The following is a 27,318-nucleotide window of genomic DNA, read 5'->3' as shown; positions in this document are numbered from 1 at the left end:
AGTACTGGAAGGATTTATATTTTTTTTAATAGAAGTCATTTACAAATCTGTTTAACTTTCTTGCACCAGTTGATTTAAAAAAATTACAAGTTTTCCACCGGAGTACCCCTTTAACTAAAATAGAAGAAGAAACATACTATGTATGGCCCCAAGTCTAAGTTCCAGTAAGCTCTTTATAGCTTGAGGGGTGTGGGTCCCTGCATGTCTAGTCCACAGATCAGGGGGGTCCACTGGTCAGCTGATTGAAGGGTCTCTGGCGAGCACTATGTCCTCTTTAGCAGCAAACGTATTAGTGGCTGTGCCTGGTACTGCAGATTAGTTCCATTCACCATTACACATTTGATACAAACCCACTTAAGGAATTGTTTAAGTGATGTTCTAATATTAGGGAATGGTACTCAAAGTAACCTGCATCTTAAGCTGTATCAGACCGTTCTATTCTGTATTTCGGTCCTTCCTCGCACCCAGAGTGAGATCTCCCATAAGTTCCTTCAACTGCAGCCTCCAGCAGGAACATCATTATAAGACAAAAGGCTGGAAGCCGTCATCTTATTCTGAACAAAGAGCTGAAGCCATCGCCGCTGAAATCACATCGCTCCAACATCAGGGGCCGGCTGGCCAGCTGCCAGGATCGGGACTCGAAACAAAGGACGGCGAGGAGTCAGATGCTGGCAGCGTGCGGCCTATGGGTGCCAGACCTCGTCTGTACAATGAAGCCTGTACCGCGTGCTGCTAACCCAGCTATTATCCACACGCCTCATCCAGCAAACCTGGCTTATCAGGGATATTCGTGAAGATCATGTCACACGTCTTCCATTAATGTCGTCATGCATTGATTTCTTTAAAGTTAGATGCCCAAAAAAAAAACTCTGCAAACCCAGTCATGCTTACACGACATTGGTGCAAACTATGCAGCTGTGTTAGGGGACGTGTATATGACCGAAAAACCAATACGGAATCCACGGCAGAAGTCATAGTTATAGTCTTTGATTTGTGCTATGGATTTGCAGCATGTTTGCAGATTCATCCCTGTGGCTATAACCAAGGCCCAGGTACCCGGGGCAGAATTCTGCATAAGAAAAAAAAATAAAAATAAAATCGTGACATGTCATTTCTTTCCCCAACCTACATGTCAAGTCTGACGCAGAAAAAATCTGCACCTTATGTCACAGTGTGGACTACAGATTAAAGATTCCTTTTGGAAACAATAGGAAGTAGAATTCACAAGATTTTCACTGCATGTACAATATATTACTGGCATACAGTTACTTCCTCTCTTACTTCTCTGTCCAATCACAGCACATCATTTACTTTGCAAGGTGCTATGTGAGCACAACATAAAACTGTTGCAGCACAGCAAGGAAGGATGTTACATTAAGCATGAGAGGGAAGCCTTGATTAACCCTTCATTCACAAGGTTGATTCTCTGGAGTACACAGACAGGCTCAAGAATTGCATTTACAGCCCAGACTCACTCACTCTCTTAGATTTAAGATAAGCTAAGCCCCAATTTCTTTTCCCAAGTTTTACCCTGGTCTCGCTGTTAGCAGAAACAGATATAGTCGTAAAACAGGCAGTGGACAGCAGATTTCAGAGACTTAAAGCTGGGACTACATATGTCTGGTGTCCGTCATACGTGAACTCAGCCTAAATCTTAAAGGGGTACTCCACTGCTCAGCGTTTGGAACGCTGGAGCCAGGAGCTTGTGATGTCATGCCCTGCCCCCTCAATGTAAGTCTACGGGAGGACGCGTGACGCCGTCACACTCTCCCCCCCCCCCCAATAGACTTGCATTGAGGGGGCGGGGCATGATGTCACGAGGGGCGGGGCTATGACATCACAAGCTCCCGGCTCCAGCATTCGGAACAGTTTGTCCCAAATGCTGGGGCAGCGGAGTACCCCTTTAACGCAACTGATGCCAACATGCATCAGTTGAGTAACATCCGGCATTCATTATTTCTGATCGGCAGACGGAGGAACGCAGCAAGATGCCTTCCCCCGTCCAGCAGGTCCAACCATCCAAACAGACGCTGGATGAATGTGAACTGTCCCAATCAAATGAATAGGATCAGTTCCAGCATCAGTTTGCTCCCAGTTTCCCTCTGGCACATTTTCTATGGTGCCGGAGGGAAAAGATGTTGGACATACGTAATTGTAGTCTAATAAACCAAGAGTTTACAGCGCTTATTAATTTCCCCCATAAAGGAATCATTTTTTGGTAAATGAGTGATTAAAATATACATTAGGAATATCATTGCCTATCTCTAGCATGGAAGTTGTTTCAAACAATAGTGACCATTTAAAGCATACCTGTCAATATATATTTATTAAAAAAGAATTTTATATAGACAAAAAACCTTGGACATTGAATCATCAGGGGTGTGGAAATAAAGAAAATACAAAAAACTCTACTTGTCCAAGGGACTGAAATAGGAGCACAATCTACTTGTCCCTCATGACATTCCACTTGTCGTGGTACACAAAATAATTTCAACCAATGTCCCCTCATCAGGTAGGTAGGTATGACGTGTCCATGGTGAGCCTGCGGGGGAAATGTAGAGTCATGCATCCAGCACCTCGTCCATACCTATAATGTATGAGCAGCCTGAGGTGCTTAAAGGGCTACTGTAGTGAATGTTACTTATCTCCTATCCACAGGATGGGGGGGGGGGGGGGGGGGGGGAGAAATCAGACTGCTGGCCCAAGCTCTCTCTATGGGAGCACCAGGTCTCATTGGCGCACCCATAGAGAATGAATGGAGCGCGTGCCATTCAGGACATTATGGCCTTTGTAGTTTTGCAACAGCCACAGTCATCTTTATTAAATCTGTTGACCATGCGCATGTTACAGGGAGTTCTGTGGCTGCGGTCAGTGGGCCTCTAGAGATCTTACTTATACTCCTCTTGCTTTAACGCCATATATTCTTTAGCACAGGATTAGTACACAGTTATACTTAAAGGAGTTCTGCAGTGAAAAACAACTTATCCCCTATGCAAAGGATAGGGGATAAGTTATATACGGCGGTGGGTCCGAGTGCTGGGGCCCCCCCACGATCTCCTGAATAGGGCCCCGGCAATCTGCTGGACGGGAGCGTGCGGACCCCCCTGCACGGAGCGCCGGCTGACACTCCCCCTCCATGTATCCCATAGAGGGGTGTGTTTACCGCAGCTTCCTGCAGGGGTTGGAACAGATGTTTCCGGCAGACTGCCGTGGCCCCATTCAGGAGATAGCGGGGGTCCCATCACTCAGACCCACCGCCGTATATAACTTATCCCCTATTCTTTGGATGGGGGATAAGTTATTTTTTGCTGCACTACTCCTTTAAAGGGGTACTCCGGTGGAAAACTTTTTTTTTTTTGTTTAAATCAACTGGTGCCAGAAAGTTAAACAGATTTGTAAATGACTTCTATTAAAAAAATCTTAATCCTTCCAGTACTTTTTAGCTGCTGAATACTACAGAGGAAATTCCTTTCTTTTTGGAACACAGAGCTCTCTGCTGACATCACAAGCACAGTGCTCTCTGCTGACATCACAAGCACAGTGCTCTCTGCTGACATCTCTGTCCATTTTAGGAACTGTCCAGAGCAGCATATGTTTGCTATGGGGATTTTCTCCTACCCTGGACAGTTCTTAAAATGGATAGAGATGTCAGCAGAGAGCACTGTGCTCGCGATTCAGCAGAGAGCACTGTTTCAAAAAGAAAATAATTTCCTCTGTAGTATTCAGCAGCTAATAAGTATTGGTAGGATTAAGATTTTTTTAATAGAAGTAATTTACAAATCTGTTTAACTTTCTGGCACCAGTTGATATAAAAAAAAAAAAAAAAAAAAAAAAAAAAAGTTTTTCACCGGAGTACCCCTTTAAGTCACTTGAAGTCCTCTATTCTTATGAAGGAATTTCATCCAGAAACATGGGGTCCATCACTTTCCCAGCACTCAGGACTTTTGGTCACTCAGTTCCCAACTCCCCACTGCTGCCGCGAGCAGTGCCGGCGGATATAAGACACCCCCGGTTAGAGAGGGGGAATGCGCTGCCAGACAGGAGAGGGCGCGCCTAGTGCAGCAAGATAGGGAACCCTTGCGACGTGTACTCCAGAGCACCTCTGCGAGATGAGTGACGTCATCACATGTGCCCACGCCCCGACGATGAAGTCCTGCACAGCTCGCTATAGGTCACAGCTAGAGATGAGCGAATTTACAGTAAATTCGATTAGTCACGAACTTCTCGGCTCGGCAGTTGATAACTTATCCTGCATGAATTAGTTCAGCTTTCAGGTGCTCCGGTGGGCTGGAAAAGGTGGATACAGTCCTAGGAAAGAGTCTCCTAGGACTGTATCCACGTTTTCCAGCCCACGGGAGCACCGGAAAGCTGAACTAATTTATGCAGGATAAGTCATCAACTGCCGAGCCGAGAAGTTTGTGACGAATCGAATTTACTGTAAATTCGCTCATCTCTAGTCACAGCATATTGCTGCCATCTATAGGAGATTAGTGACAGGGCAGTGATTGCCCCGTCAAATGTGAATTCTTTTTTTTTGTTTTTTTATAATGCCAGGGCCCATTTAAGTCTGACATGTGAACATACCCCATAGCAGGACTATGGAAGAACATGGCGTCAGCGCTGGCAGAGAAAGTGGTATCAAAAGGAGGATGCAATGGATGTAAGGTAAGGACTGGAGATCAGCTATTTTATTACACACAACGCGTTTCTGGACCAGGTTGGCCCTTTCATCAGTCATAGCAGGACTAGGTCAACAATAAATGTGTTCCCATTTCTTGATAACAAACCCACCTTCAATACAGTGAAGAATTAAACTATTTTAGGCAAACACAAGCCAAATCCTCTCTCTGAAGGGGCAATCCTTTCACTTAACTGGTTATGAGAGGTTCCTATAAGAAGCGATGAGAGGGCGGCAGCTCCTCCATACGAGATCCATATATCCCAGCTCATACAGATGTCACCGCGCGGCTCCAATAACCACTGGATGAGCCGGTGCAGGCGTAGACAGCCAACAAAAGGCTTCATTCCCCCGCAGCCTCCTAACATACGAGACAAATCTACAGCTTGTCCCATCAGGGCACGCCTGTCAGACGGGGAAAGCTTAGTTGTGACAGCATTATTGGATGGACAATGCTCGCATTCAGCCGAAGGGACAAGGACAGCCGAGAACTGGGCGGGAACGTTATAACCCTGATACTATGTGACAGATGCGGTGTCGCTCCCATGTGTTTCTGCTCTGAAAAGAGACCATACTGAAGGTTTCTCTAGTACAGTGTTTCACAACCAGGGTGCCTCCAGGTGTTGCAAAACTACAACTCCCAGCATGCCTGGACAGCCTTTGGCTGTCCAGGCATGCTGGGAGTTGTAGTTTTGCAACATCTGGAGGCACCCTGGTTGGGAAACACTGCTCTAGTATACCATTGCTGATGTGTTGTGGTTCCCCACCAGGTGTAGAACTTTCATGAACAGTCTCATAGGGTTCCTAAAGGAACATGAACTTAAATGGGCACTGGCATCACAACTCATTTTTGCTATTGCACTCCTTATGGTAAATTAAAAAAAACTATTTCTAATGTACTCTGTTTTTTAAAAAAAATGAAGTTTTCTATGTTTTATTTGTGTTTAAAAAAGCTGCCACTAGGTGTCTCTCTACTTGTCCAGTGCACATTTCCCCCCCATCTCTTGCACTGACTTTGGACTCCTCCTGGCCTGGCAGAATTCCAAAATCAGTAAATACAGTCTTGAGAGCTAGGTGTTTGGGGCCACCTTTGCCAATCATAGCTCATCTCACACTGAACTGCTCTGGGCTATGTAAAGCAGAGTGAGGGAGGAAGTTCTCCCCTGTATGGCTTCAGATGATGTCACGCCTGCTGGGGAACGCCCCTTCCCAGTCTGTAAATCTGACTGGGCATAATGCACATTTCTTAGGCTTAGCTTTAAGTTCTTTAGGTTTTCTCAGGGTCTCCTTGTCTCCCTAAAAAGGAGGGAAGGACAACCCATAAGTAAGGGAAAAACCAAAGAGAAAATCCCTAAGTAAACCCCAAAGGGCCAGATACTTACTGGGCTGATAGTCTTCCCCTGCTTCATAGAGTCAGAGCGAGAAGAAGCAGAAGCATCCATTCTGACATGAGACAAATAAGAGGTCCTACCTATATATGTGCCCATAATTTCGAATTTGGCGCCTAAACGATGGCGTCTAGAAGTTAAACAGATTTGTGAGTTACTTTTATTTAAAAATCTAAATCCATCCAGTACTTACCAGCTGCTGCATGCTCCACAGGAAGTTTTTTCTTTTTAAATTTATTTTCTGTCTGATCACAGTGCGCTGTGCTGACACCTGTCTGTTTGTCTCAGGAACTGTCTAGAGTAGGAGCAAATCCCCACAGCAAACCTACCCTGCTCTTCACAGTTCTTGAGACAGACAGAGGAGTCAGCAGAGAGCACTGTGGTCAGACAGAAAATACATTTAAAAATAACTTTCTGTCGAGCATATAGCAGCTGATAAGAACTGGAAGGATTAAGATTTTTAAATAGGTAAATTTACAAATAGGTTTAAAGGAGTACTCCGGAAGAAGCCAGGAAGTGGCGAAACGTTGGGGAGTGGCGTCTCATCTCCCCGTTTTACTCTCACCACTTGGTAATATACTTAAGATTCATCTTGGGATTTGGTATTGTACTGTTTATTTTGAAGGACCTTTCCTCATCTGCACTTAGCTGTTTTGTACACTTGCATTTTGGCTTTATTTTAGCCATTTGGGGTGAGATTTGCCTATTATCCTCGTTCTCATTGTTGTGTCTCCAGTTGTTGTGTACTGTTCATATTTTGTTTTTTTTGCCCATATGTGTATTTTTACTTTCTGTATTAATAAAAATTATGATTTTAGATCTGTAGTCACGCTCCTGTATGGTTTTTTGCTCTGCGTGGGATCTATCATCCACTGGGAATTTCTGAGGCATTAAAGGAGTACTCCGGTCGAAAACTTATTTTTTTTTTTTTTTTTTTTCTTCTTTTTAAATCAACTGGTGCCAGAAAGTTAAACAGATTTGTAAATTACTTCTATTAAAAAATCTTAATCCTTCCAGTACTTATTAGCTGCTGAATACTACAGAGGAAATTATTTTCTTTTTGGAACACAGAGCTCTCTGCTGACATCATGACCACAGTGCTCTCTGCTGACATCTCTGTCCATTTTAGGAACTGTCCAGAGTAGGAGAAAATCCCCATAGAAAACATATGCTGCTCTGGACAGTTCCTAAAATGAACAGAGATGTCAACAGAGAGCACTGTGTTCCAAAAAGAAAATTTCCTCTGTAGTATGTTTTTCACCCGAGTACCCCTTTAAGCTGTATAAATTGAATTCTGCATGAATTTATAGCCAATTCACTTCAATGGAAGTGGCTGTGTGAATTGGACAGCGGAATCCCATTGATGTGTATTGACTATAAATTCAAGCAGAAATTCTGACTTGTGAACACTGCCTTAGGGCATGTTCACACTACGGATATGTCGCTGAATCTCAGCTTGCGGAATTCAGCGAGCAGAGCTTCAGCCTGGCAGCCGGTGGCGGCGGTAGGACCGTGTGGCACTGCGCCGTCACCATTGACGACTATGCAGCGCTCGCGGCCTTCCGCACAAAGAATGAACATGTTCTTTCTTTGCGCGGAACAATTTCAGCAGCGGAATTGACCGCTGCTGAAATCTCGCGGAAGACCCATTCACACTGATGCTAACGTTCACTGTGCGGAATTCCACTCGCGGAAGTCCGCAGTGTGAACATACCCTTAGTTATGTTCTCTCTTGAGCAGGGATGCAGGCCGAAGATGCTATATCAAACTAAGACAGTGCTTCCCAACCAGGGTGCCTCCAGCTGTTGCAAAACTACAACTCCCAGCATGCCCGGACAGCCGTTGGCTGTCCGGGCATGCTGGGAGTTGTAGTTTTGCAACAGCTGGAGGCACCCTGATTGGGAAGCACTGAACTAAGACAATGCAGAATGCCTTCCTCCTCGTGGACAGGACCTCACAGCTGCTCCAGACAAGTCATGGGAAGAAGAGGGATCAATACCAGTACACAGCTGATGTCACGGGGCACACCGCCAGCTCCCTACACTGTGTCGCACACATGTCATTTACTGGGGAATGACCGGAATGCCAGAAAGAAGAAAAACAAAAATCCTTGTGGACACAATGTCGCTTGCGGCTGATCTGTGCTTGGCAGAGGAAACCACGCTGCACATCCACTAATGTTCAGCTGAAAAATATATTTAATATAAGCTGTATACCGTAGATCAGTGTTTTCCAACCAGGGGGCGTCTCCAGCTTTTGTAAAACTACAACTCCCAGCATGCCCGAAAGACAAAAATATACTATATACTAGTGTTTCTTTCCAACCAAGGTGCCTCCAGCTGTTGCAAAACTACAACTCCCAGCATGCCCGGACAGCCAAAGGCACTCTGAGGGAAAACACTGCACTATACAATGATACAGCGCGCCTTATAGAGACAAACACTTACACCGCCCAATACGTAAAGCCGGGAGCCACTGGGTATATACGTATTGTTCCTTATAATGATCCTAAGATGTAACAGGTGCTTCCTTTCCAGATAAGTGTTTTGCTTTTTTTTTCCTCCTATAGAGATTTATTTATAAACACAACAAAAAAATAATTGCCATTGCGTGCTGCAATGTTCAAAGACTGCCACAAAATAGTGTATAAAAGCCATAATCTGTATAAAAGCCATAAAAAGGGGTATTCCAGGATTTTTTTTTTATTTGACTATACTACAGGAGCTGTAAAGTTAGTGTAGTTCATAATATAGTGTCTGTACCTGTGTGGGACTGTTTTCTCACAATTATTATGTGATTTTCACCCCAATATTTATTTTTACCAGCATACAAAATGACTGTTGTCTCAGATTTTTCCCAGGTTGCAATGCGGCCGAGACCTGACTCACTAGTCAGCTGATGACAGGGAGCCTGTCTGCTTCAATGGGTGGAGAGAGCAATCTGCAAGTAATGCAACAGCTGGAGGCACCCTGATTGAAAACCACAGGTCTGCAGCTCATTTATGTTTCAATGGGTGGGGTGGCAGATGTGTGGGAGGAAGGAAAATGGAATTATGGGATTTGTAGTCAAAAACATTAAAAAAAATCTAACAGGAAATACCAGTTCACAGAAAGCTAGCCACAGTGTTATAGTAATCTCACAGCATAGCCATTTAGCTCCAAGACAAGCGCAGATCCTTCCTAAGCATATGCATTACTGTCTGACAGGTACATACTAAAATCACCTTATGGTGGAGAATCCCTTTATAAATAAAAAATAAATAAATAAATAAATAAAAATGTATGGAGTTACATATTTCCCTACTTACTCTCATCTGGCTGCTGCGTTTTTGCAAAAAGCCATGGTAAATATGGCTTTTTTTGTTTGCACTTTTACTGAATGCTGATGTGTCTGATTCTACTCCAGAGCTGCACTCACTCTTCTGCTGGTTGGGTCACTGGGGAGATTTATGAAAAGTAGTGCAGAGGAAAAATTGACCAGTTGCTGATAGCAACCACACTGCTTCTTTTATCCTTCAGAGGCCTATTTAAAAATGAAAGAAGCAATCTGATTGGTTGCTATAGGACACTTTTCCTCTGCACATGTTTTAAAAAATCTCCCCCACTGTGTCCATACATACATTACTTAGTCTGGGTCCACATCATCATTTGAGACTCTGATGCACAGATATGATTTCATCTGATTTGAGCTTCCGAAATCGTATCTGTACACGGACACGTGGTCTGTCACTATTTTAAGTCCTGTCAAAAATTGGACTCTGAGAAAATGACTAGATCGTAGTCACTAGCCAACTACGATCGGGTCCGCTGCTCCATAGAAGTTAATGGGTCTGTACCTGTCCATGTATACTCCAGAGCTGTACTCACTATTTTGCTGGTGGAGTCATTGGGGGAGATTTATCAAAACCTGTCCAGAGGAAAAGTTGCCCAGTTGCCCCTAGCAACCAATCAGATCATAAACTTCCACTGGAGTACCCCTTTTTTTTTTAAATCAACTGGTGCCAGAAAGTTAAAATTGTTAAATACTTCTATAAAAAAATCTTTATCCTTACAGTACTTATTAGCTGCTGAATACTACAGAGGAAATGTTTTTCTTTTTGGAACACAGTGCTCTCTGCTGACATCTCTGTCCATTTTAGGAACTGTCCAGAGCAGCATATGTTTTCTATGGGGATTTTCTCCTACTCTGGACAGTTTTTAAAATGGACAGAGATGTCAGCAGAGAGCACTGTGCTCGTGATGTCAGCAGAGAGCTCTGTGTTCCAAAAAGAAAATAATTTCCTCTGTAGTATTCAGCAGCTAATAAGTACTGGAAGGATTAAGATTTTTTGGAATAGAAGTAATTTACAAATCTGTTTAACTTTCTGGCACCAGTTGATTAAAAAAAAAAAAAAGAAGTTTTCCCCCTTTAAAGCAGAAGGGGCACCTAAGCGCCAATGTTCTGTGGGCTCACAGCTCCCCTATCTCCACCAATACAAACTTCTGATAGATCTTACAGTACTATATCACAATATGAATGACTAGAAAGTTTTTCTATCCAGTAAAACTTCTCTTTTCAGGAGAAGAATCTTTGTATCTATGACCAACGTGGGAGATGAGCTCTGTAGACCAGTGTCTCAAGCACGGTCCTCAAGTACCCCCAAAATGTCATGTTTTCTGGATTTCTTTAGTCTTCTACAGGTGATATAATTATGGTCAGTGAATCAGGCATCACCAGAGTTACCGATATATCACTTTGTGAAAGACCAAAGAAATCCAGAAAACATAACCTGTTGGGGGTACTTGAGGACCCTTCTTGAGACACACTGCTGTAGACCCAGGCAAACAGAGACAAACAGCAGTCAGAGACCGCGATAAAGACGTCAAGTTTAAAACAGGGCTTCTCCTGTTTAAACATAAAAGTTTCACATTTAGGCACAAAATAAAAAGCAAATCCTGCTTGTCCAAACACTAACTTTTCCCTGTTTATACAGGTGGCTTACTACCAGTCACTCAACAAAACAGTGATAAAAAGGTGTTACATAAACAGCTTTGGCTGTCTCACAACAACTAAATGGGGGAAAAGACAGAACAGAAGCTCCTGATCCATCAGTCAATAGTTTATGTGGCTACACAAAGCATCCGAAGGAGTCACTGGCCTCTCCTAATCTTCAGCAGGATATCGCTTACAAACTATAAAAGTTCAAAGACTGCCACCTCCATTCATACAAAGGGCGCCTCTCATCTACAAAACTGCAAACCTGCAATTATAGAGGGCAATGGTGGCCAAGCCCTGACCATGGCTGTATATAGGAGTCCACGGAGCAGAGCAGGATGAAGTGCTGTGATCTGGAAGCTGTAGATCTAGGGGTCCCATTAAAGGGGTACTCCACTGTAAACTATTTTTTTTTTTAAATAACTGGTGCCAGAAAGTTAAACAGATTTGTAAATTACTTCTATTAAAAAATCTTAATCCTTACAGTACCTATCAGCTGCTGAATGTTCCACAGGAAGTTCTTTTCTTTTTGAATTTCTATTCTGCCTGACCACAGTGCTCTCAGCTGACACCTCTGTCCATTTTAGGAACTGTGATGAGTAGAAGTAGATCCCCATAGCATAGGTGACAGCAGAGCGCACTGGTCAGACAGAACAGAAATTCAAAAAGAAAAGAACTTCCTGTGGAGCATACAGAAGCTGATAAGTACTGGAAGGATTAAGATTTTTCTTTTAATAGAACTAAGTAATTTACAAATCTGTTTAACTTTCTGGTACCAGTTGATTTAAAAAAAAATAAAGTTTACCAGGGGAGTACCCCTTTAACCTGTTAAGGACCAAGGGCGTAAACTTACGCCCCTAGTCCCGCTCCCGTGATATAACGCAGGGTTACACGGTAACCCCGCATCATATCGCGGCGGGATCGTGGCATAGTGAAGCCGGGACCCGCCTCTAATAGCGCGCGGCACTGATCGCTAAAAACGAAAGTGAAAGTTGCAGGTTAGCTCAGGGATCTGTTCGGGATCACCGCGGTATAATCGCGGGATCCCGAACAGCTGTAGCATGAGAGGAAGGTCTCTTACCTTCTCCTGCGCTGTCCGATCGCCGAATGAATGCTTCAAGTCAGAGATCCAGGCTTGAACATTCAATCGCCGAAAACACTGATCAATGCATTCCTATGGAGATGGATCAATCAGTGTAAAAGATCAGTAAATGCAATGTTATAGCCCCCCCTATAGGAGCTATAATATTGCATAAGAAAAGTGTAAAAAAATCATTAACCCTTTCAATGATCCCTTCCCCTAATAAAAGTTTGAATCACCCGGCATTTCCAAGAATAAAAAAAACACAGTGTAAATAAAAATAAACATATGTGGTACCGCCGCTTGCGGAAATGTCCGAATTACAAAAATACACCGCTTTTTAAACTGCACATTCAATGGCGTACGCGCAAAAAAATTCCCAAAATAGCGTATTTTTGGTCACTTTTTATATCATGAAAAGATTAATAAAAAGCGATCAAAAAGTCCGATCAATGAAAGAATGGTACCGACAAAAACCAGATAACAGCGCAAAAATGAGTCCTCATAGCTCCCTGAACATGGAAAAATAAAAAAAAAAGTTATAGGGGTCAGAAGAGGACAATTTTAAACGTATAAATTTTCCTGCATGTAGTTATGATTTTTTTCAGTAGTAATACAAAATCAAACCTATATAAGTAGGATATCATTTTAACCGTATGGACCTAGAGAATAAAGAAAAGGTGTCATTTGTAAAGAAAAATGTACTACGTAGAAACGGAAGCCCCCAAAAGTTACAAAATGGCATTTTTCTATTTTGTCTCACAATGATTTTTTTTCCCCGTTTCGCCGTAGATTTTTGGGTACAATGACTTATGTCATTACAAAGTAGAATTGGTGGCGCAAAAAATACGCCATAATAGAGATTTTTAGGTGCAAAATTGTAAGAGTTATGATTTTTTAAAGGTAAAAGGTAAGGAGGAAAAAATGAAAGTGCAAAAAACGAAAAACGCCTGGTCCTTCAGGGGTTATGGACTGAACGGAAGCCTCTAGTGGAAAAGGAAGCCGACAGGATCTTTCAAAAACAATGTGGGGTGCAGATCATCTGCATGCAGACCTCCCACCACTATAGTAGTGTTTCCCTCCAGATGTTGCGAGCTAAAACTCCCATCATGCCGTAACAGTCTTCAACTGTCAGATTGGATGTTGTAGTTTTGCAACAGCCAGAAAGCCGCAGGTTAGGGAAGATGGCTTAAAGGGGAACTCCTTCTTTAAACACAGCATAACAGAACTATTATAAATGAGTAGTGGTCCCACCTTTAGACATTGGGGGACACCATTGCCCACACAAACATCAACCTTACCACCCCATGAGGGTCTGTTACAATTGTATTCAGTCTAGTAAATCCATCATCAGCACAGCTCTCTCACTTCTGCTACTGAGAAGGTTGCTCTAATACAATGGTCTCCATACTGTGGACCTCCGGGTTGCAAAATACCAACTTCCCAGCATGCCCAGGCAGCCATTGGTCACTATGTCTACAGGCCTGCTCGCTCACATTACACTTGCCCCCCTCCCCTCACAGCACACTCCTATACACAGCTGGAATCATTGCTGAGGCTGCTGTAATCACAGGACTTTATTACCTGTAAGTTCCCTCTACAGACACAAAAGATCTAGTAATTCCCTGTATGGATAAGATGTTCAATCTATCCTATATATCTAGTCTAACTATGCAGTTCACATCAACAAGGGAGAAAGTAAAGGATTGTGGTAATTCATGACTGCTCTAAGTGTCTATTCACACAGGTGGAATTTCCGCACCAATTCTGCTTCCTTGGGTGGTTTCTGGCTTAAGTGGATTTGGTGCGGAATTGGTGCAGAAATTCCACATGAGGAAATTCAGAAATGTGGAATCCCATAGAAGTCTATTGGGCTCCCATTTAAGGCAGAATTCCGCAAGCGGAAATTTCGCCCGTGTGAATAGACCCTAAGAGTCTATCCACATGACAGAATTTCCGCTTGTGGAATTCCACCTTGAATGGGAGCCCAATAGACTTCTATGGGATTCCACATTTCTGAATTTCACCTGCGGCATTCTGCTAGCGGAGTTCCACAAGTGGAAATTCAGAAGTGTGAATGGGAGTGTGGAATCCCATAGAGGTCTATGGGCTTCAATTTGAGGCGGAATTCCGCAAGCGGAAATTCTGCCGTGTGAATAGACCTTTACTCTACCTTGTGCTGAAATTAAAGGGGTACTCCAGCCCTAAGACATCTTATCCCCTATCCAAAGGATAGGGGATAAGATGTCTGACTGCTGGGGACCCCCGCAATCTTGCATTTGGCACCCACCTCTTTGAGCTGCACGCTGCGCTGCCATCTTACAAACTGCCGGGTGCCACCACACCCCCTCCCATAGACTTGCATAGCGGGGACGGGGCGTGACGTCACATGGGGGCAGAGTGGTGACATCACAATACTCCGACCCCGTGGTCGGCACACGGCAGTTTTTGAGCTAGCAGCGCGGCATGCAGCTCAAAGAGGTGTGTGCCAATTCCAAAATTGCTGGGGTTCCCCATGGCGGGACCCCCCGCGGCCAGACATCTTATCCCCTATCCTTTGGATATGGGACAAGCTGTCTTAGGGCCCGAGTACCCTTTAATAAAGGGTGCAGTCTGAAATTGTGGGTCCAGCTGTTGCCAAAGGCAGTCGGGGCATGCTGGGAGTTGTAGTTGTGTAAAATCTGGAGGTCCACAGTTTGGAATCTACTGCTCTAATGTTTCAGTCCAGACAGAGGTCACAGGGAATGGTGGAGACTGGATACAGTTACTGGCAACCCTATGGCAGGGACATTCCCATTCACCAGCAGCAAGCAGAGATCTTGTAAAGTTTTCATAGGAAAAACAACCAGCAGCGAGCATTTCTATCCGCACACAGATTGTGAGTGGCCATTGTCCGTGATGAGAATGAATTCAGCTGTGAATAAAGCTTGTGACCTTGTAGGAAAGATCTATACAAACTGCATGTGCACATTGTAAGCCTCATTCATTCCTGCACACAGCGACGTAAACGCTGCTGTGTATAAGCCAAGGACGTTTTTATTGTAACTGCTTAGAGCAGCTTAACATATCTGCCAACTCATCCTCTATCCTAAAGATAGGGGATAAGTTTGAGATCGCGGGGGGCCCGACCGCTGGATGGACTTACAGTGCAAGTCTATGGGGCCATCTTGTCTCATTCTCGAGATTGCTTGGGGTCTGAGCACTTGAAAAAACTTTTAGCATGTCCCTGGGACATGGATACAGTTGTGCCTCCAGCCATTGCAATACTACAGCTCCCAGCATGTCCAGACATCTTTTGGACTTTCATGCTGCAGGAAATCCGCTGCGGATTCTGCTAATCATTGACCGCAATGGGTGTACGAGAAATGCGCAAAAAATGTGCAACACTGGATTTCCCTCAGCGTCACATCCATGGTGGACGCAGTACATGTGAACGTACCCGTAATGGGTTAAGAAACAACTGTAAAAAAGTTTTACATTTTTACTCAATAGGAATTACTGGCCCTTTAATGCACCAAGTTCTATAAAAATATTCTATAGGAGTTCTAGAGGAAAAATTTTGAGCTGTAAATCAGCCATTTTTCGGTTCAAAAAGTGGACACTGTGCGCGATCATAACCTGACTGTCAGACTAAGAAGGGACACGCGGCTGAAATCAAGAATGATAACACTCAGTTGTCAATTTAATAATACATTACCAGGAAGGTTAGGTTCACATGGCAAAGATGACTGACATTTCACAGAAAGCGGGTACCAACTAGAACCACTCGAAAACGCGCCATCTCCATACAAAGCAAAGCATTTCCAAGCACATTCCACAACAAATAGACATGTAACATAGTAACAGTTCATAAGGTTGAAAAAAGACCAAAGTCCATCAAGTTCAACCTATATCCCTAATGACTCCCTACTGAGTTGATCCAGAGGAAGGCAAAAAACCCTCATACTAGAGGTAAAAATTCCTTCCCGACTCCAAATATGGTATCAGAATAAATCCCTGGATCAACGTTCTGTCCCTATAAATCTAATATACATAACCAGTAATGTTATTATTCTCCAAGAATGCATCCAGACCCCTTTTAAATTCTTTTACAGAGTTCACCATGACCACCTCCTCCGGGAGAGAATCCCACAGTCTCACTGCTCTTAGGCTAGGTTCAGACTATGGAATCTCCGGGCAGAAAATCTCCGCCCGGAGATTCCGAGTGCGGCCAGCACCGACTGAATCAGTCGGCGCTAGGACCGCGTGGACACTGCAGTCTCCAATAGACGGCAATGTGTTCCGCTAGTATTCACGCCTGAAGAATGAGCAACGCCATTCTTCAGGCGGAAATTTCCAAGCAAATTTTCCGTTCACAAATTCCAAAATGTGAATTTGTGAACGTAGAACCATTCACTACACTATACATTTTAGTAACTGGAATTTCTGCCTGCAATTTCAAAGCAGAATTGCAGGTGGAAATTCCGTAGTGTTAACCTAGCATTACAATAAATAACCCCCCTGTCTGTGCTGGTGTAGAAACCTTCTTTCCTCTAGACGTAGAGGATGCCCCCTTGTTATAGATACAGTCCTGGGTATAAATAGATCATGGGAGAGATCTCTGTACTGTCCCCTGATATATTTATACATAGTTATTTGGTCTCCCCTAAGTCTTCTTTTTTCTAAACTAAATAACCCTAATTCTGATAATCTTTCTGGGTACTGTAGTCCTCCCATTCCCCGTATTCCCCTGGTTGCCCGTCTTTGAACCCTCTCCAGCTGCACTATATCTTTCTTGTACACTGGTGCCCAGTACTGTACACAGTATTCTATGTGTGGTCTGACTAGTGATTTGTACAGCGGTAGAATTATTTCCTTGTCATGGGCATCTATGCTCCTATTGATGCACCCCATGATTTTATTTGCCTTGGCAGCAGCTGCCTGACACTGGTCACTACAGCTAAATTTACTATTAACTAAGACTCCTAAGTCCTTTTCCATGTCAGTCGTCCCAAGTGTTCTCCCATTTAATACATAATCCCGGCCCAGATTTTTCCTCCCCATGTGCATTACCTTACATTTATCAGTGTTGAACCTCATCTGCCACTTCCCAGCCCAAACCTCTAACCTATCCAGATCCATTTGTAACAGTGCACTGTCCTCTATTGTGTTTACTGCTTTACAGAGTTTAGTATCATCTGCAAAGATTGCTACTTTACTATTCAACCCCTCTACAAGGTCATTAATAAATATATTAAATAGAACAGGACCCAAGACTGACCCCTGTGGTCCCCTCTAGTAACCGTCACCCAATCAGAATAAGCACCATAAATAACCACCCTCTGTTTCCTATCATTGAGCCAGTTACTTACCCACTTGCACACATTCTGCCCCAGCCCAATCCTTCTTATTTTATGCACCAACCTTTTATGTGGCACCGTATCAAATGCTTTGGAAAAATCCAGATATACGACATCCAGAGATTCCCCTTGGTCCAGTCTGGAGCTCACCTCCTCATAAAAGCTGATCAGGTTAGTCTGACAGGACCGATCCCTCATAAAGCCATGCTGATATGGAGTCATACATTTATTTGTATCAAGATATTCCAAAATAGCATCTCTTAGAAAACCCTCAAACAATTATCATACAACCGAGGTTAAACTAACAGGTCTATAATTCCTGGTGAAAACAGTGGAGAATTCTTTCTGCGGAGGCCAGAATCTGAATTTCCGCGGCAGAAGTTTCCACTGTGGAAATTCTTCCATGTGCACGGTGCAGATGAATGCCACTGAAAAAAATGAGACTCTGCTGCAATGGAATATCCCAGCTGAATTTTTCAGTCAGATTCTGGCGAGTGAACATGGCCTAATACAGAAAAAAGTAAAAAAAAAAAAACTTCAGATAAATGTTGGAAAAATATAAAAAGTTATTTCGGAAGGCAGAAGTTGGAGTGTGTGCAGCCCCCCTGATAAGGGGGGGGGGGGGGTTCCGCATTGCTGGCAGCGAGGAACGGGGTAGCAGTGTCTTGCTGTGTTAATCTGCAGCAATAAGACTGGCAGGTGCAGAGGCACTGGCATCGCTTGTGTCATTAGGTCCAGACTCACATGTCCCCTGGCAACACAATGATGCCAAGGGTAGGGGGGGGAGCGACAGGCGCAGATCCTAGGTATATACACAACACGCTCATACATCCAGCAGTGTAATACAACAAAAAAGGCGTCGCTGCGGAGCTGCTACACCACCCCATCTAGTGGGCACACAACCCCTGCTGCATTAGATGCCAACGTTCCTGTTTATATTTAGCTTGTGTAACCACATATGCTGTACTGGCAATAAGCACTCGCTGGATGGTAGCGCTTATCTAGCTCAGTGGTCTCCATACTGTGGACCTCCAGCTGTTACTAAACTCCAACTCCCAGCATGCCTGGACAGCAGTTTGCTGTCCGGGAATGCTGGGAGTTGTAGTTTTGCAAGTTGAACACATTAAAAGTAAATCACCCACAATAAGCGCTGATCACCAATCCATGATCAAAGAAACAATCCAGGTTGTTGATTTGATGCCCCATATCATGCACACTCACCATCACTAGTCCTGCAGCACCATCTGTTACATCTCTGCATTTCATTGTTGTAATTGGGTCATGTGATCACCAGTTTGACCCACAGAAAAACACAGGGATTAATGGGGAAGATTTATCTAAACCTGTACAGAGGAAAATTTGCCCAGTTGCCCATAGCAACCAATCAGATCGCTTCTTTCATTAAGGCCTCTGCAAAATGAAAGATGCGATCTGATTGGTTGCTATGGGCAACTCAGCAACTTTCCCTCTGGACAGGTTTTGCTAAATCTCCCCCAATAGGTTTAAAAAAAAGCGGTCAGTCCTGAGCCCGCTAACTTCCTGTGAACTATAGGATGAATGATCACCTATCAGATTCCCTCCTAGCGGCTCAGAGACCCCTACCCACATCTGTATACTGCTGCTAGTATCTATAAGGGATCAGGATATAAAGTAGTTATACACCTCCCCTCCAGCTTTATCTGTATACTGCTGCTGTTATCTCTATGGGATCAGGATAAATAGTAGTTATACACTTGCCCTCAAGCTCTGTCTGTATACTGCTCCTTTATGGGATCAGAATATGTAGTAGTAATACACCCCACTCTATCTATATACTGCTACGTCTATGGGATCAGGATGTATATAGTAGTAATACACTCTGCTATATCTGTATACTGCTACTGCTATCTCTATAGGATCAGGATATAGTAGTTGCATACCGCCCCTCCAACTCTGTCTGTATACTGCTGCTGATATCTATAGCAGACACATACCTCTTCTGAGGCTGTGTTCAAACATTGTTTATTTGCTGTTTTTTTTTTTTTTTTTACACTTTTGCAGCCATTTTCCCAGAATCAAAGCAAAATTTATATTTTACCGCAATTGTGCAAATCGCGATAAAGACGTGACATTTGTACCAGCCAAAATACAGTAAAAAAGGTGTGAAAAATTCACTGTGGGATTTGGATTTAGTCACCCTACCTCATGTGCATGCTTTAGAGATATTCTTGTTTGTTCTTCAATTAGATTAAATGGATGGGGTAAATGCATTGGAGCTTTGTGGACAAGCACTTATCCATTAATTTGGGCTTAAAGGGGCACTCCGCTAGAAATATATATTTATTTATTTATTTTTTTTTTTTTTTTTTATCACCTGGTGCCAGAAAATTAAACAGTTGTAAATTACTTCTATTTAAAAATCCTAATCCTGCCAATACTTATCTGCTGCTAAAGGCTCCACAGAAAGTTATTTTCTTTTTTTAATTTCCTTTCTCTCTGACCACAGTGCTCTCTGCTGACACCTCTGTCCATTTTAGGAACTATCCAAAAGTAGGAGCAAATCCCCATAGCAAACCTATCCTGCTCTGGACAGTTCTTAAAATGGACAGAGGTGTCAGCAGAGAGAACGCCGTAGTCAGAGAGAAAATAACTTCAAAAAGAAAAGAACTTCCTGTGGCGCATTTAGCAACAGATAATTACTGAAAGGATTAAAATTTTTTAAATAGAAGTAATTTACAAGTCTGTTTAAAGTTTATTTAAAAAATAAAATAAAGAGAAAAGAAAAAAGTCTTCCAGTGGAGTACCCCTTTAAAAGAGCTTTAAATGGGAAACAGCAGATTTTCCCAGTTGTGCGAATCGTTTAGGGTATGCAGGCACCCGGCTGGCTAAACAATGCATAAAAGAGTTTCTGCAGCTGCCCTGCGGCCTCAGGTGATCATGCTCCATCTTCATGCTAGGAAAAAGGTCAAAACTGCCCCCCGCCCCCCCCCCCCCCCCCAGGCAGCCCATTGGCCATAATGCTGCTATACAAAGCATCTGTGTGCAACTCTCTACATCACTATTCCCAAAGTGTGCTGCAAAACTACAACTCCCATCATGCCCTGACAGCCTTTGGCTGTCAGGGCATGATGGGAGTTGTAGTTTTGCAACAACTAGAGAGCCACACCCTGTGCCAACAACATCACAGAGAATTTGCAGCCATTAGAGATGAGCGAACTTACAGTAAATTCGATTCGTCACGAACTTCTCGGCTCGACAGTTGATGACTTTTCCTGCGTAAATTAGTTCAGCTTTCAGGTGCTCCGATGGCCTGGAAAAGGTGGATACAGTCCTAGGAAAGAGTCTCCTAGGACTGTATCCACCTTTTCCAGCCCACGGGAGCACCTGAAAGCTGAATTAATTTATGCAGGATAAGTCATCAACTGCCGAGCCGAGAAGTTTGTGACGAATCCAATTTACTGTAAGTTCGCTCATCTCTAGCAGCCATCCAAGTCTTGGGGTTAACTGATTCTCATTGAGAATTACAGCCGATGCCTTATGGGAAATGATATGCAAATTAGCAAGGTCCTCCGGCTTTATGGACATAATGTCTGAATATAAAAAAAAAAAGAAAAATTTTTTTACAACTTTTTAAAATACTTTATTGGCTGCTTCAGTTCCTCACACCCCTCAAGATCACGGCTTACTGTCAGTGAATGAGAACAATTTCACCCCGATAACTAAGTGTCTGTAAGGCTCCGTTCACACACAGTATTTTGCGCTCTCATTTTGGTTACTACTGTATTTTAATTTAAAGGAGAACTGTAGTGGTATAACACTTATCCCCTATCCGAAGGATAGGTGAAAAGTTATAAATCGCGCAGGGTCTGACCACTGGGACCCCCGCGATCTCCTGTACGGAGCCCCAGCAGAAAGGAGGCGTGTCCATCCCCAGCATGACACGGCAGTGGACACGCCCCCCCCCTATATCCCATAGAGATACATGGAGGGGCGTGTCACTTCATACAGACTGCCGGGGCCTAGTACAGGAGATGGCGGGCGGGCGCTCCCAGAGGTCGGACCCCCCCGCGATCTATAACTTATCTCTTTTCCATCAGATAGGGAATAAGTTATATACCACTACAGTTTTCCTTGAAATTTCCCTAAAAACACAGTGAGAAGTATAATTGAAAGATTTGCCTTTTTTATTTATTTATTTATTTTTTCCTTTGTTGATTTCACTCCAAATTTTGGTAAATTAAATAATAATTATAATAATAATAAAAATAATATTTGAAAATAATCATACACTTTTATAAACCACTTTTTGCATAGTTTCTGCATTTATATATTTTTTGTTGCTTTAACGCCATTGACCGTGCAGGATCAGGAATTGGATGATTTAATAGGCTGAACCGATGCCTAGTACAGGCCACAGGCGAGGTGCGATGGTCAGACCATAAGGTACAGTTAAATAAAAGACATTGGAATGATTTCCAATGTCCATCATTACCGGCACATGTCAGCAGCCAGTACCTACTGCTATGACTAGGGCAAAGCTCCCGGGTGCGTGTTATACTTTCTCACCCAAATCACCACATAAGTGCAGTGCTGTGGAGTCGGACGAAATTTTGGGTACCTGGAGTCGGCAAACAATGCACTGACTCCGACTCCTACTAAATTTAGATTGGAATAAAATTTTAAAAAAAGCAAGTTTAAATGTCCCAATTCACAAAAAGTTATTATTTGACTTCTCTACTGTAAGAATAAAGACCAATGCATGCAGTGCCTCACGTAACCGCAAAACGAACACGTTAAGTGACCGTGAAGAAGCTTTTCATGTGCTTCACTATATGGCACACAACGCACATCAGGAGCGGCAATACTTATACTTTCCATAGTGTTGTGTTCTGCTGTTACAGGGAACCCATGGGTATCCTAGCCTCTCACTGATAAGGGATTAAGTAAATATGTTTTTTGCAGGACTAGAGACACTTGTATAAGTGAAGGGAATGGAGGGTCAATAGTTCAAGACTGAAGCTGTAAACCATTGGAAAAACTGCTGAAATTCAGCTAAGGCTATAAAAACTTGTAAACTCCTATTGTTAGCTTAAACTTTAAAACATGACTATGGGATTCTGCTAGGGAAATCATGTTTTATAATAAATGCCCCTTCCTGGATCCTCCCACTGCCCTATCTTCAGCAGCAGATCAGCACACAAAAAGGAGAAGGCAGCAGCTTCTGCCCAACTACCTCTCTCTGCTAGAAGAGCTTAGAAGAACATGGTGGAACAGCTTCTTGGATTCAACTGTAAGTGTTTATAAAAACATTCGCATATTAATACAGAGGAGTCGGGGAGTACAAAAAACTGCGGAGTCGGAACATTTATCTACCGACACCACAGCCCTGCATAAGTGGATCGTGAATGCCAGAAGGGGTTAATGGAAAGTGCTGACAAAAAAACCTAGGTGGCAGGGCAAAATTCCCATGGCCGATCTAGCGCCTGAGATTTCTCAAGCCCTTGTTTTAAAGGGGTACTCCGATACTAGACATTTCATCCCATTATACTGTGGATAGGGGATAAAAGGTCTGACCAAAGGAGCTACAACCACCAGGACCCCCGTGATCTCCGGCCCTGCACCCTGGCGTTCAGAACATTTATGCTAGGCTTCGGAGCGGACGTGGTCAATACGCCCATTTAATGTCTACAGGGTTCGTGTATCTCCCATATATAAAGAGGGCGTGTAAGCCACAGCTTCAGCCTGTGGTCGCTAGTAATCCAGTATGGAGCGGAGATCACCCTGTGCATGCAGATTGCCGGGTGTCGGGCCGGAGATCGGGGGGTCCCGGGATCAGACACATATCCCCTATCCTGTGGCTAGGGGATAAGATGTCTAGTACCAGAGAACCTTTTAAAGGAGATCTTCAGGAAATAAAAACATATTCCCAATCCTAAAGTGTCAGATTGCGGGGTCTGTCTGCTGGGCCCCCACATGATCTCATGCCTGGCACCCTGGCTCTCCTCCTATATAGGGTGTGCCGACCACCGCACAAATCGGTGCAGTAGATAAACATGCTCATATAAGAGGACAGCCAGGGTGCTGTGCGGGAGATTAGGGGGTCCCAGTGGTTAGACCCCTGCGATCTGACACTAATCCTCTATCCTCAGGATAGGGGAGACATTTTTCTATCCAGGAGTACCCCTTTAAGGACAGTGTTTAGGGAATGTTCACACTATAGAATTAAGCAAAGAAAACCCCCTGGATCTGCACCATTTTTATGTTTGTTTCTGGGGCAAATATCATGGAAAATTTAGTCCCACTGACTTATGGACTTTTACTACCAGATTCTGACAGAATACTGAACCTGCTCAAATCCGCATTGGAAGTTCAGTTGCGGAGTGAACACTGTGGGAACAGAACAAAGGAGAAACCATTTGAAGTCAATGGGACTGTGATGCAAGGTGGATAAAGGGGGCATGGAGGCCCTGGCATACAGTGAGACACTGGCATAAAGACTGGACAGCTGAGCTGTAACAAAGTTGTGCTGTGATGCCCTAATAGTAACAACAGTGAGGTAAGGACTGCAGCATGGAGCCATCACACAGGACCACAATGAGTCACCCGGGATTGGCACAAAGTTTACAGAGTGCGGCTCCGGCTCAGATCGTTACCAAGCTGCCGGGTGCTGGAGTTTGGGTGAGAAGTTTAGTGATGTAGTTGTGACTGGGGATGAGTCCTGGGCGCTGCCATGTTGGCCAGAGGGGAGGGGGGATGTCATGGACACTTCACCCCAATACCAGACACCCCCTCCACCACATCCCGGGGTCAGAGGTCACACAGCTGGCACTCACACCCCGGTAAACAAAGGGAGGACACCGGCTGGTGAGAGGAGCAGCACAGCCACGTCCACATGGGGGCAGCGACCACACAAACCACCGCCCACATCTCAGGCCTCAGCCCGGGGAGTACGGTGGTGGTGAGGCCGGGCACCGGGGGTACATACCTGGGCAGGGTCCCGTGTGCTCCCCCGGAAGAGCCGCCTGCTCCCTGACACCGGCCGACAGCTCCAGCCTGACACAGTGAATGCTGGAATGTGACGACACCGCCCCGCCCCTACAGCGCACCACGTGGGCCCAGCACCGCCGAGGGGGACGCTGGGAAATGTAGTCCCAGCAGAGGGAGAGGGAAAACAGCTGCTTATGCCATGTACAATACCAACAGAGTGCCCCCATATAAAATACCAGCAGAGTGCCCCATATACAATACCAGAAGAGTGCCCCCATATAAAATACCAACAGAGTGCCCCCATATACAATACCAGAAGAGTGCCCCATATACAATACCAGCAGAGTGCCCCCATATAAAATACCAAAAGAGTGCCCCATATACAATACCAGCAGAGTGCCCCCTTATAAAATACCAGCAGAGTGCCCCATATACAATACCAACAGAGTGCCCCCATATAAAATACCAGCAGAGTGCCCCCATATACAATACCAGAAGAGTGCCCCCATATAAAATACCAAAAGAGTGCCCCATATACAATACCAACAGAGTGCCCCCATATAAAATACCAGCAGAGTGCCCCCATATACAATACCAACAGAGTGCCCCCATATAAAACACCAGAAGAGTGCCCCATATACAATACCAACAGAGTGCCCCCATATAAAACACCAGAAGAGTGCCCCATATTCAATACCAGCAGAGTGCCCATATACAATACCAACAGAGTGATCTCATAAAGAATACCAGTAGAGTGCCCCCATATACAATACCAGCAGAGTGCCCCCATATACAATACCAGCAGAGTGCCCCCATATACAATACTAGAAGAGTGCCCCATATACAATACCAGCAGAGTGCCCCATATACAATACCAGCAGAGTGCCCCATATACAATACCAGCAGAGTGCCCCCATATACAATACCAGCAGAGTGCCCCATATACAATACCAGCAGAGTGCCCCATATACAATACCAGCAGAGTGCCCCCATATACAATACCAGCAGAGTGCCCCATATACAATACCAGCAGAGTGCCCCCATATACAATACCAGCAGAGTGCCCCATATACAATACCAGCAGAGTGCCCCATATAAAATACCAGCAGAGTGCCCCATATACAATACCAGCAGAGTGCCCCATATACAATACCAGCAGAGTGCCAGGTGTCAGTGTCATTATCCTGTACCCCAAGTGTCAGTGCCCTTATCCTGTACCCCAAGTGTCAGTGTCATTATCCTGTACCCCAAGTGTCAGTGTCATTATCCTGTACCCCAAGTGTCAGTGTCATTATCCTGTACCCCAAGTGTCAGTGTCATTATCCTGTACCCCAAGTGTCAGTGCCCTTATCCTGTACCCCAAGTGTCAGTGTCATTATCCTGTACCCCAAGTGTCAGTGTCATTATCCTGTACCCCAAGTGTCAGTGCCCTTATCCTGTACCCCAAGTGTCAGTGTCATTATCCTGTACCCCAAGTGTCAGTGTCATTATCCTGTACCCCAAGTGTCAGTGTCTTTATCCTGTACCCCAAGTGTCAGTGTCATTATCCTGTACCCCAAGTGTCAGTGCCCTTATCCTGTACCCCAAGTGTCAGTGCCCTTATCCTGTACCCCAAGTGTCAGTGTCATTATCCTGTACCCCAAGTGTCAGTGCCCTTATCCTGTACCCCAAGTGTCAGTGTCATTATCCTGTACCCCAAGTGTCAGTGTCATTATCCTGTACCCCAGGTGTCAGTGTCATTATCCTGTACCCCAAGTGTCAGTGTCATTATCCTGTACCCCAAGTGTCAGTGCCCTTATCCTGTACCCCAAGTGTCAGTGTCATTATCCTGTACCCCAAGTGTCAGTGTCATTATCCTGTACCCCAAGTGTCAGTGTCTTTATCCTGTACCCCAAGTGTCAGTGTCATTATCCTGTACCCCAAGTGTCAGTGCCCTTATCCTGTACCCCAAGTGTCAGTGCCCTTATCCTGTACCCCAAGTGTCAGTGTCATTATCCTGTACCCCAAGTGTCAGTGCCCTTATCCTGTACCCCAAGTGTCAGTGTCATTATCCTGTACCCCAAGTGTCAGTGTCATTATCCTGTACCCCAGGTGTCAGTGTCATTATCCTGTACCCCAAGTGTCAGTGCCCTTATCCTGTACCCCAAGTGTCAGTGTCATTATCCTGTACCCCAAGTGTCAGTGCCCTTATCCTGTACCCCAAGTGTCAGTGCCCTTATCCTGTACCCCAAGTGTCAGTGTCTTTAGCCTTTACCCCAAATGTCAGTGTCATTATCCTGTACCCCAAGTGTCAGTGTCATTATCCTGTACCCCAAGTGTCAGTGTCATTATTATGTACCCAAAATGTTAGTGTGTTAATAAATGAGATTTTGAGTTTTAATAACTCCATAGGTTATTAATAAATCCATAGGTTGCAGCAGATTCCAATTGGTTTTACCTCTGTGCAACACTTTGTCCGGTTCTCATGCACAGGACCACACACCCGGAAGTGTGTGGTCTTTTTATTATACGGTTGTCTCATTATCCTGTACCCCAAGTGTTATTTTCCAGTACCTTAAGTGTCAGTGTGATATTATCCTGTACCCCAAGTGTCAGCATCATTATCCTGTACCCCAAGTGTCATTATCCTGTACCCCAAGTGTCATTATCCTGTACCCCAAGTGTCAGTGTGATATTATCCTGTACCCCGTGTCAGTGTCAATATCCTGTACCCCAAGTGCCATTATCTTGTACCCCAAGTGTCAGAGTGTCATTGTCCTTTACCCCAAGTGTTAGTGTGGTAGGCCTCTGGGGTAGGGGTAGTGTAGTCAGGGTGTTGCTTCAGTATATCAGGGGTTAAGGTTAACCCTGTCACTCGTGAAACCAGGCTGAGGGCTAGTATGCTGAGGTAAT

At 44.3% G+C, this 27,318-nt stretch overlaps 1 protein-coding gene across 4 annotated transcripts in view; it reads right to left on the bottom strand.

Moving 5' to 3' along the window:
- The window catches only part of CTIF (cap binding complex dependent translation initiation factor), a 212,115-nt gene extending 187,585 nt beyond the window's left edge, over positions 1-24,530 (bottom strand). For 2 of the 4 annotated variants that reach the window (XM_056543792.1, XM_056543812.1), the window contains exon 1: positions 24,425-24,530. The gene's annotated coding sequence lies outside the window, so the exon portion shown is untranslated. Of the gene's footprint in view, positions 1-4,791; positions 4,816-4,873; positions 5,086-24,424 lie in introns of those variants that run through there. The other 2 variants (XM_056543799.1, XM_056543803.1) reach the window with 2 other exon arrangements.
- Between the last annotated feature and the right edge of the window lie 2,788 nt (positions 24,531-27,318).

The sequence above is a fragment of the Hyla sarda genome, chromosome 1, assembly GCF_029499605.1.
Source record: "Hyla sarda isolate aHylSar1 chromosome 1, aHylSar1.hap1, whole genome shotgun sequence".
NCBI lineage: Eukaryota > Metazoa > Chordata > Amphibia > Anura > Hylidae > Hyla > Hyla sarda.
This window is presented reverse-complemented; position numbering and strand designations above follow the sequence as displayed.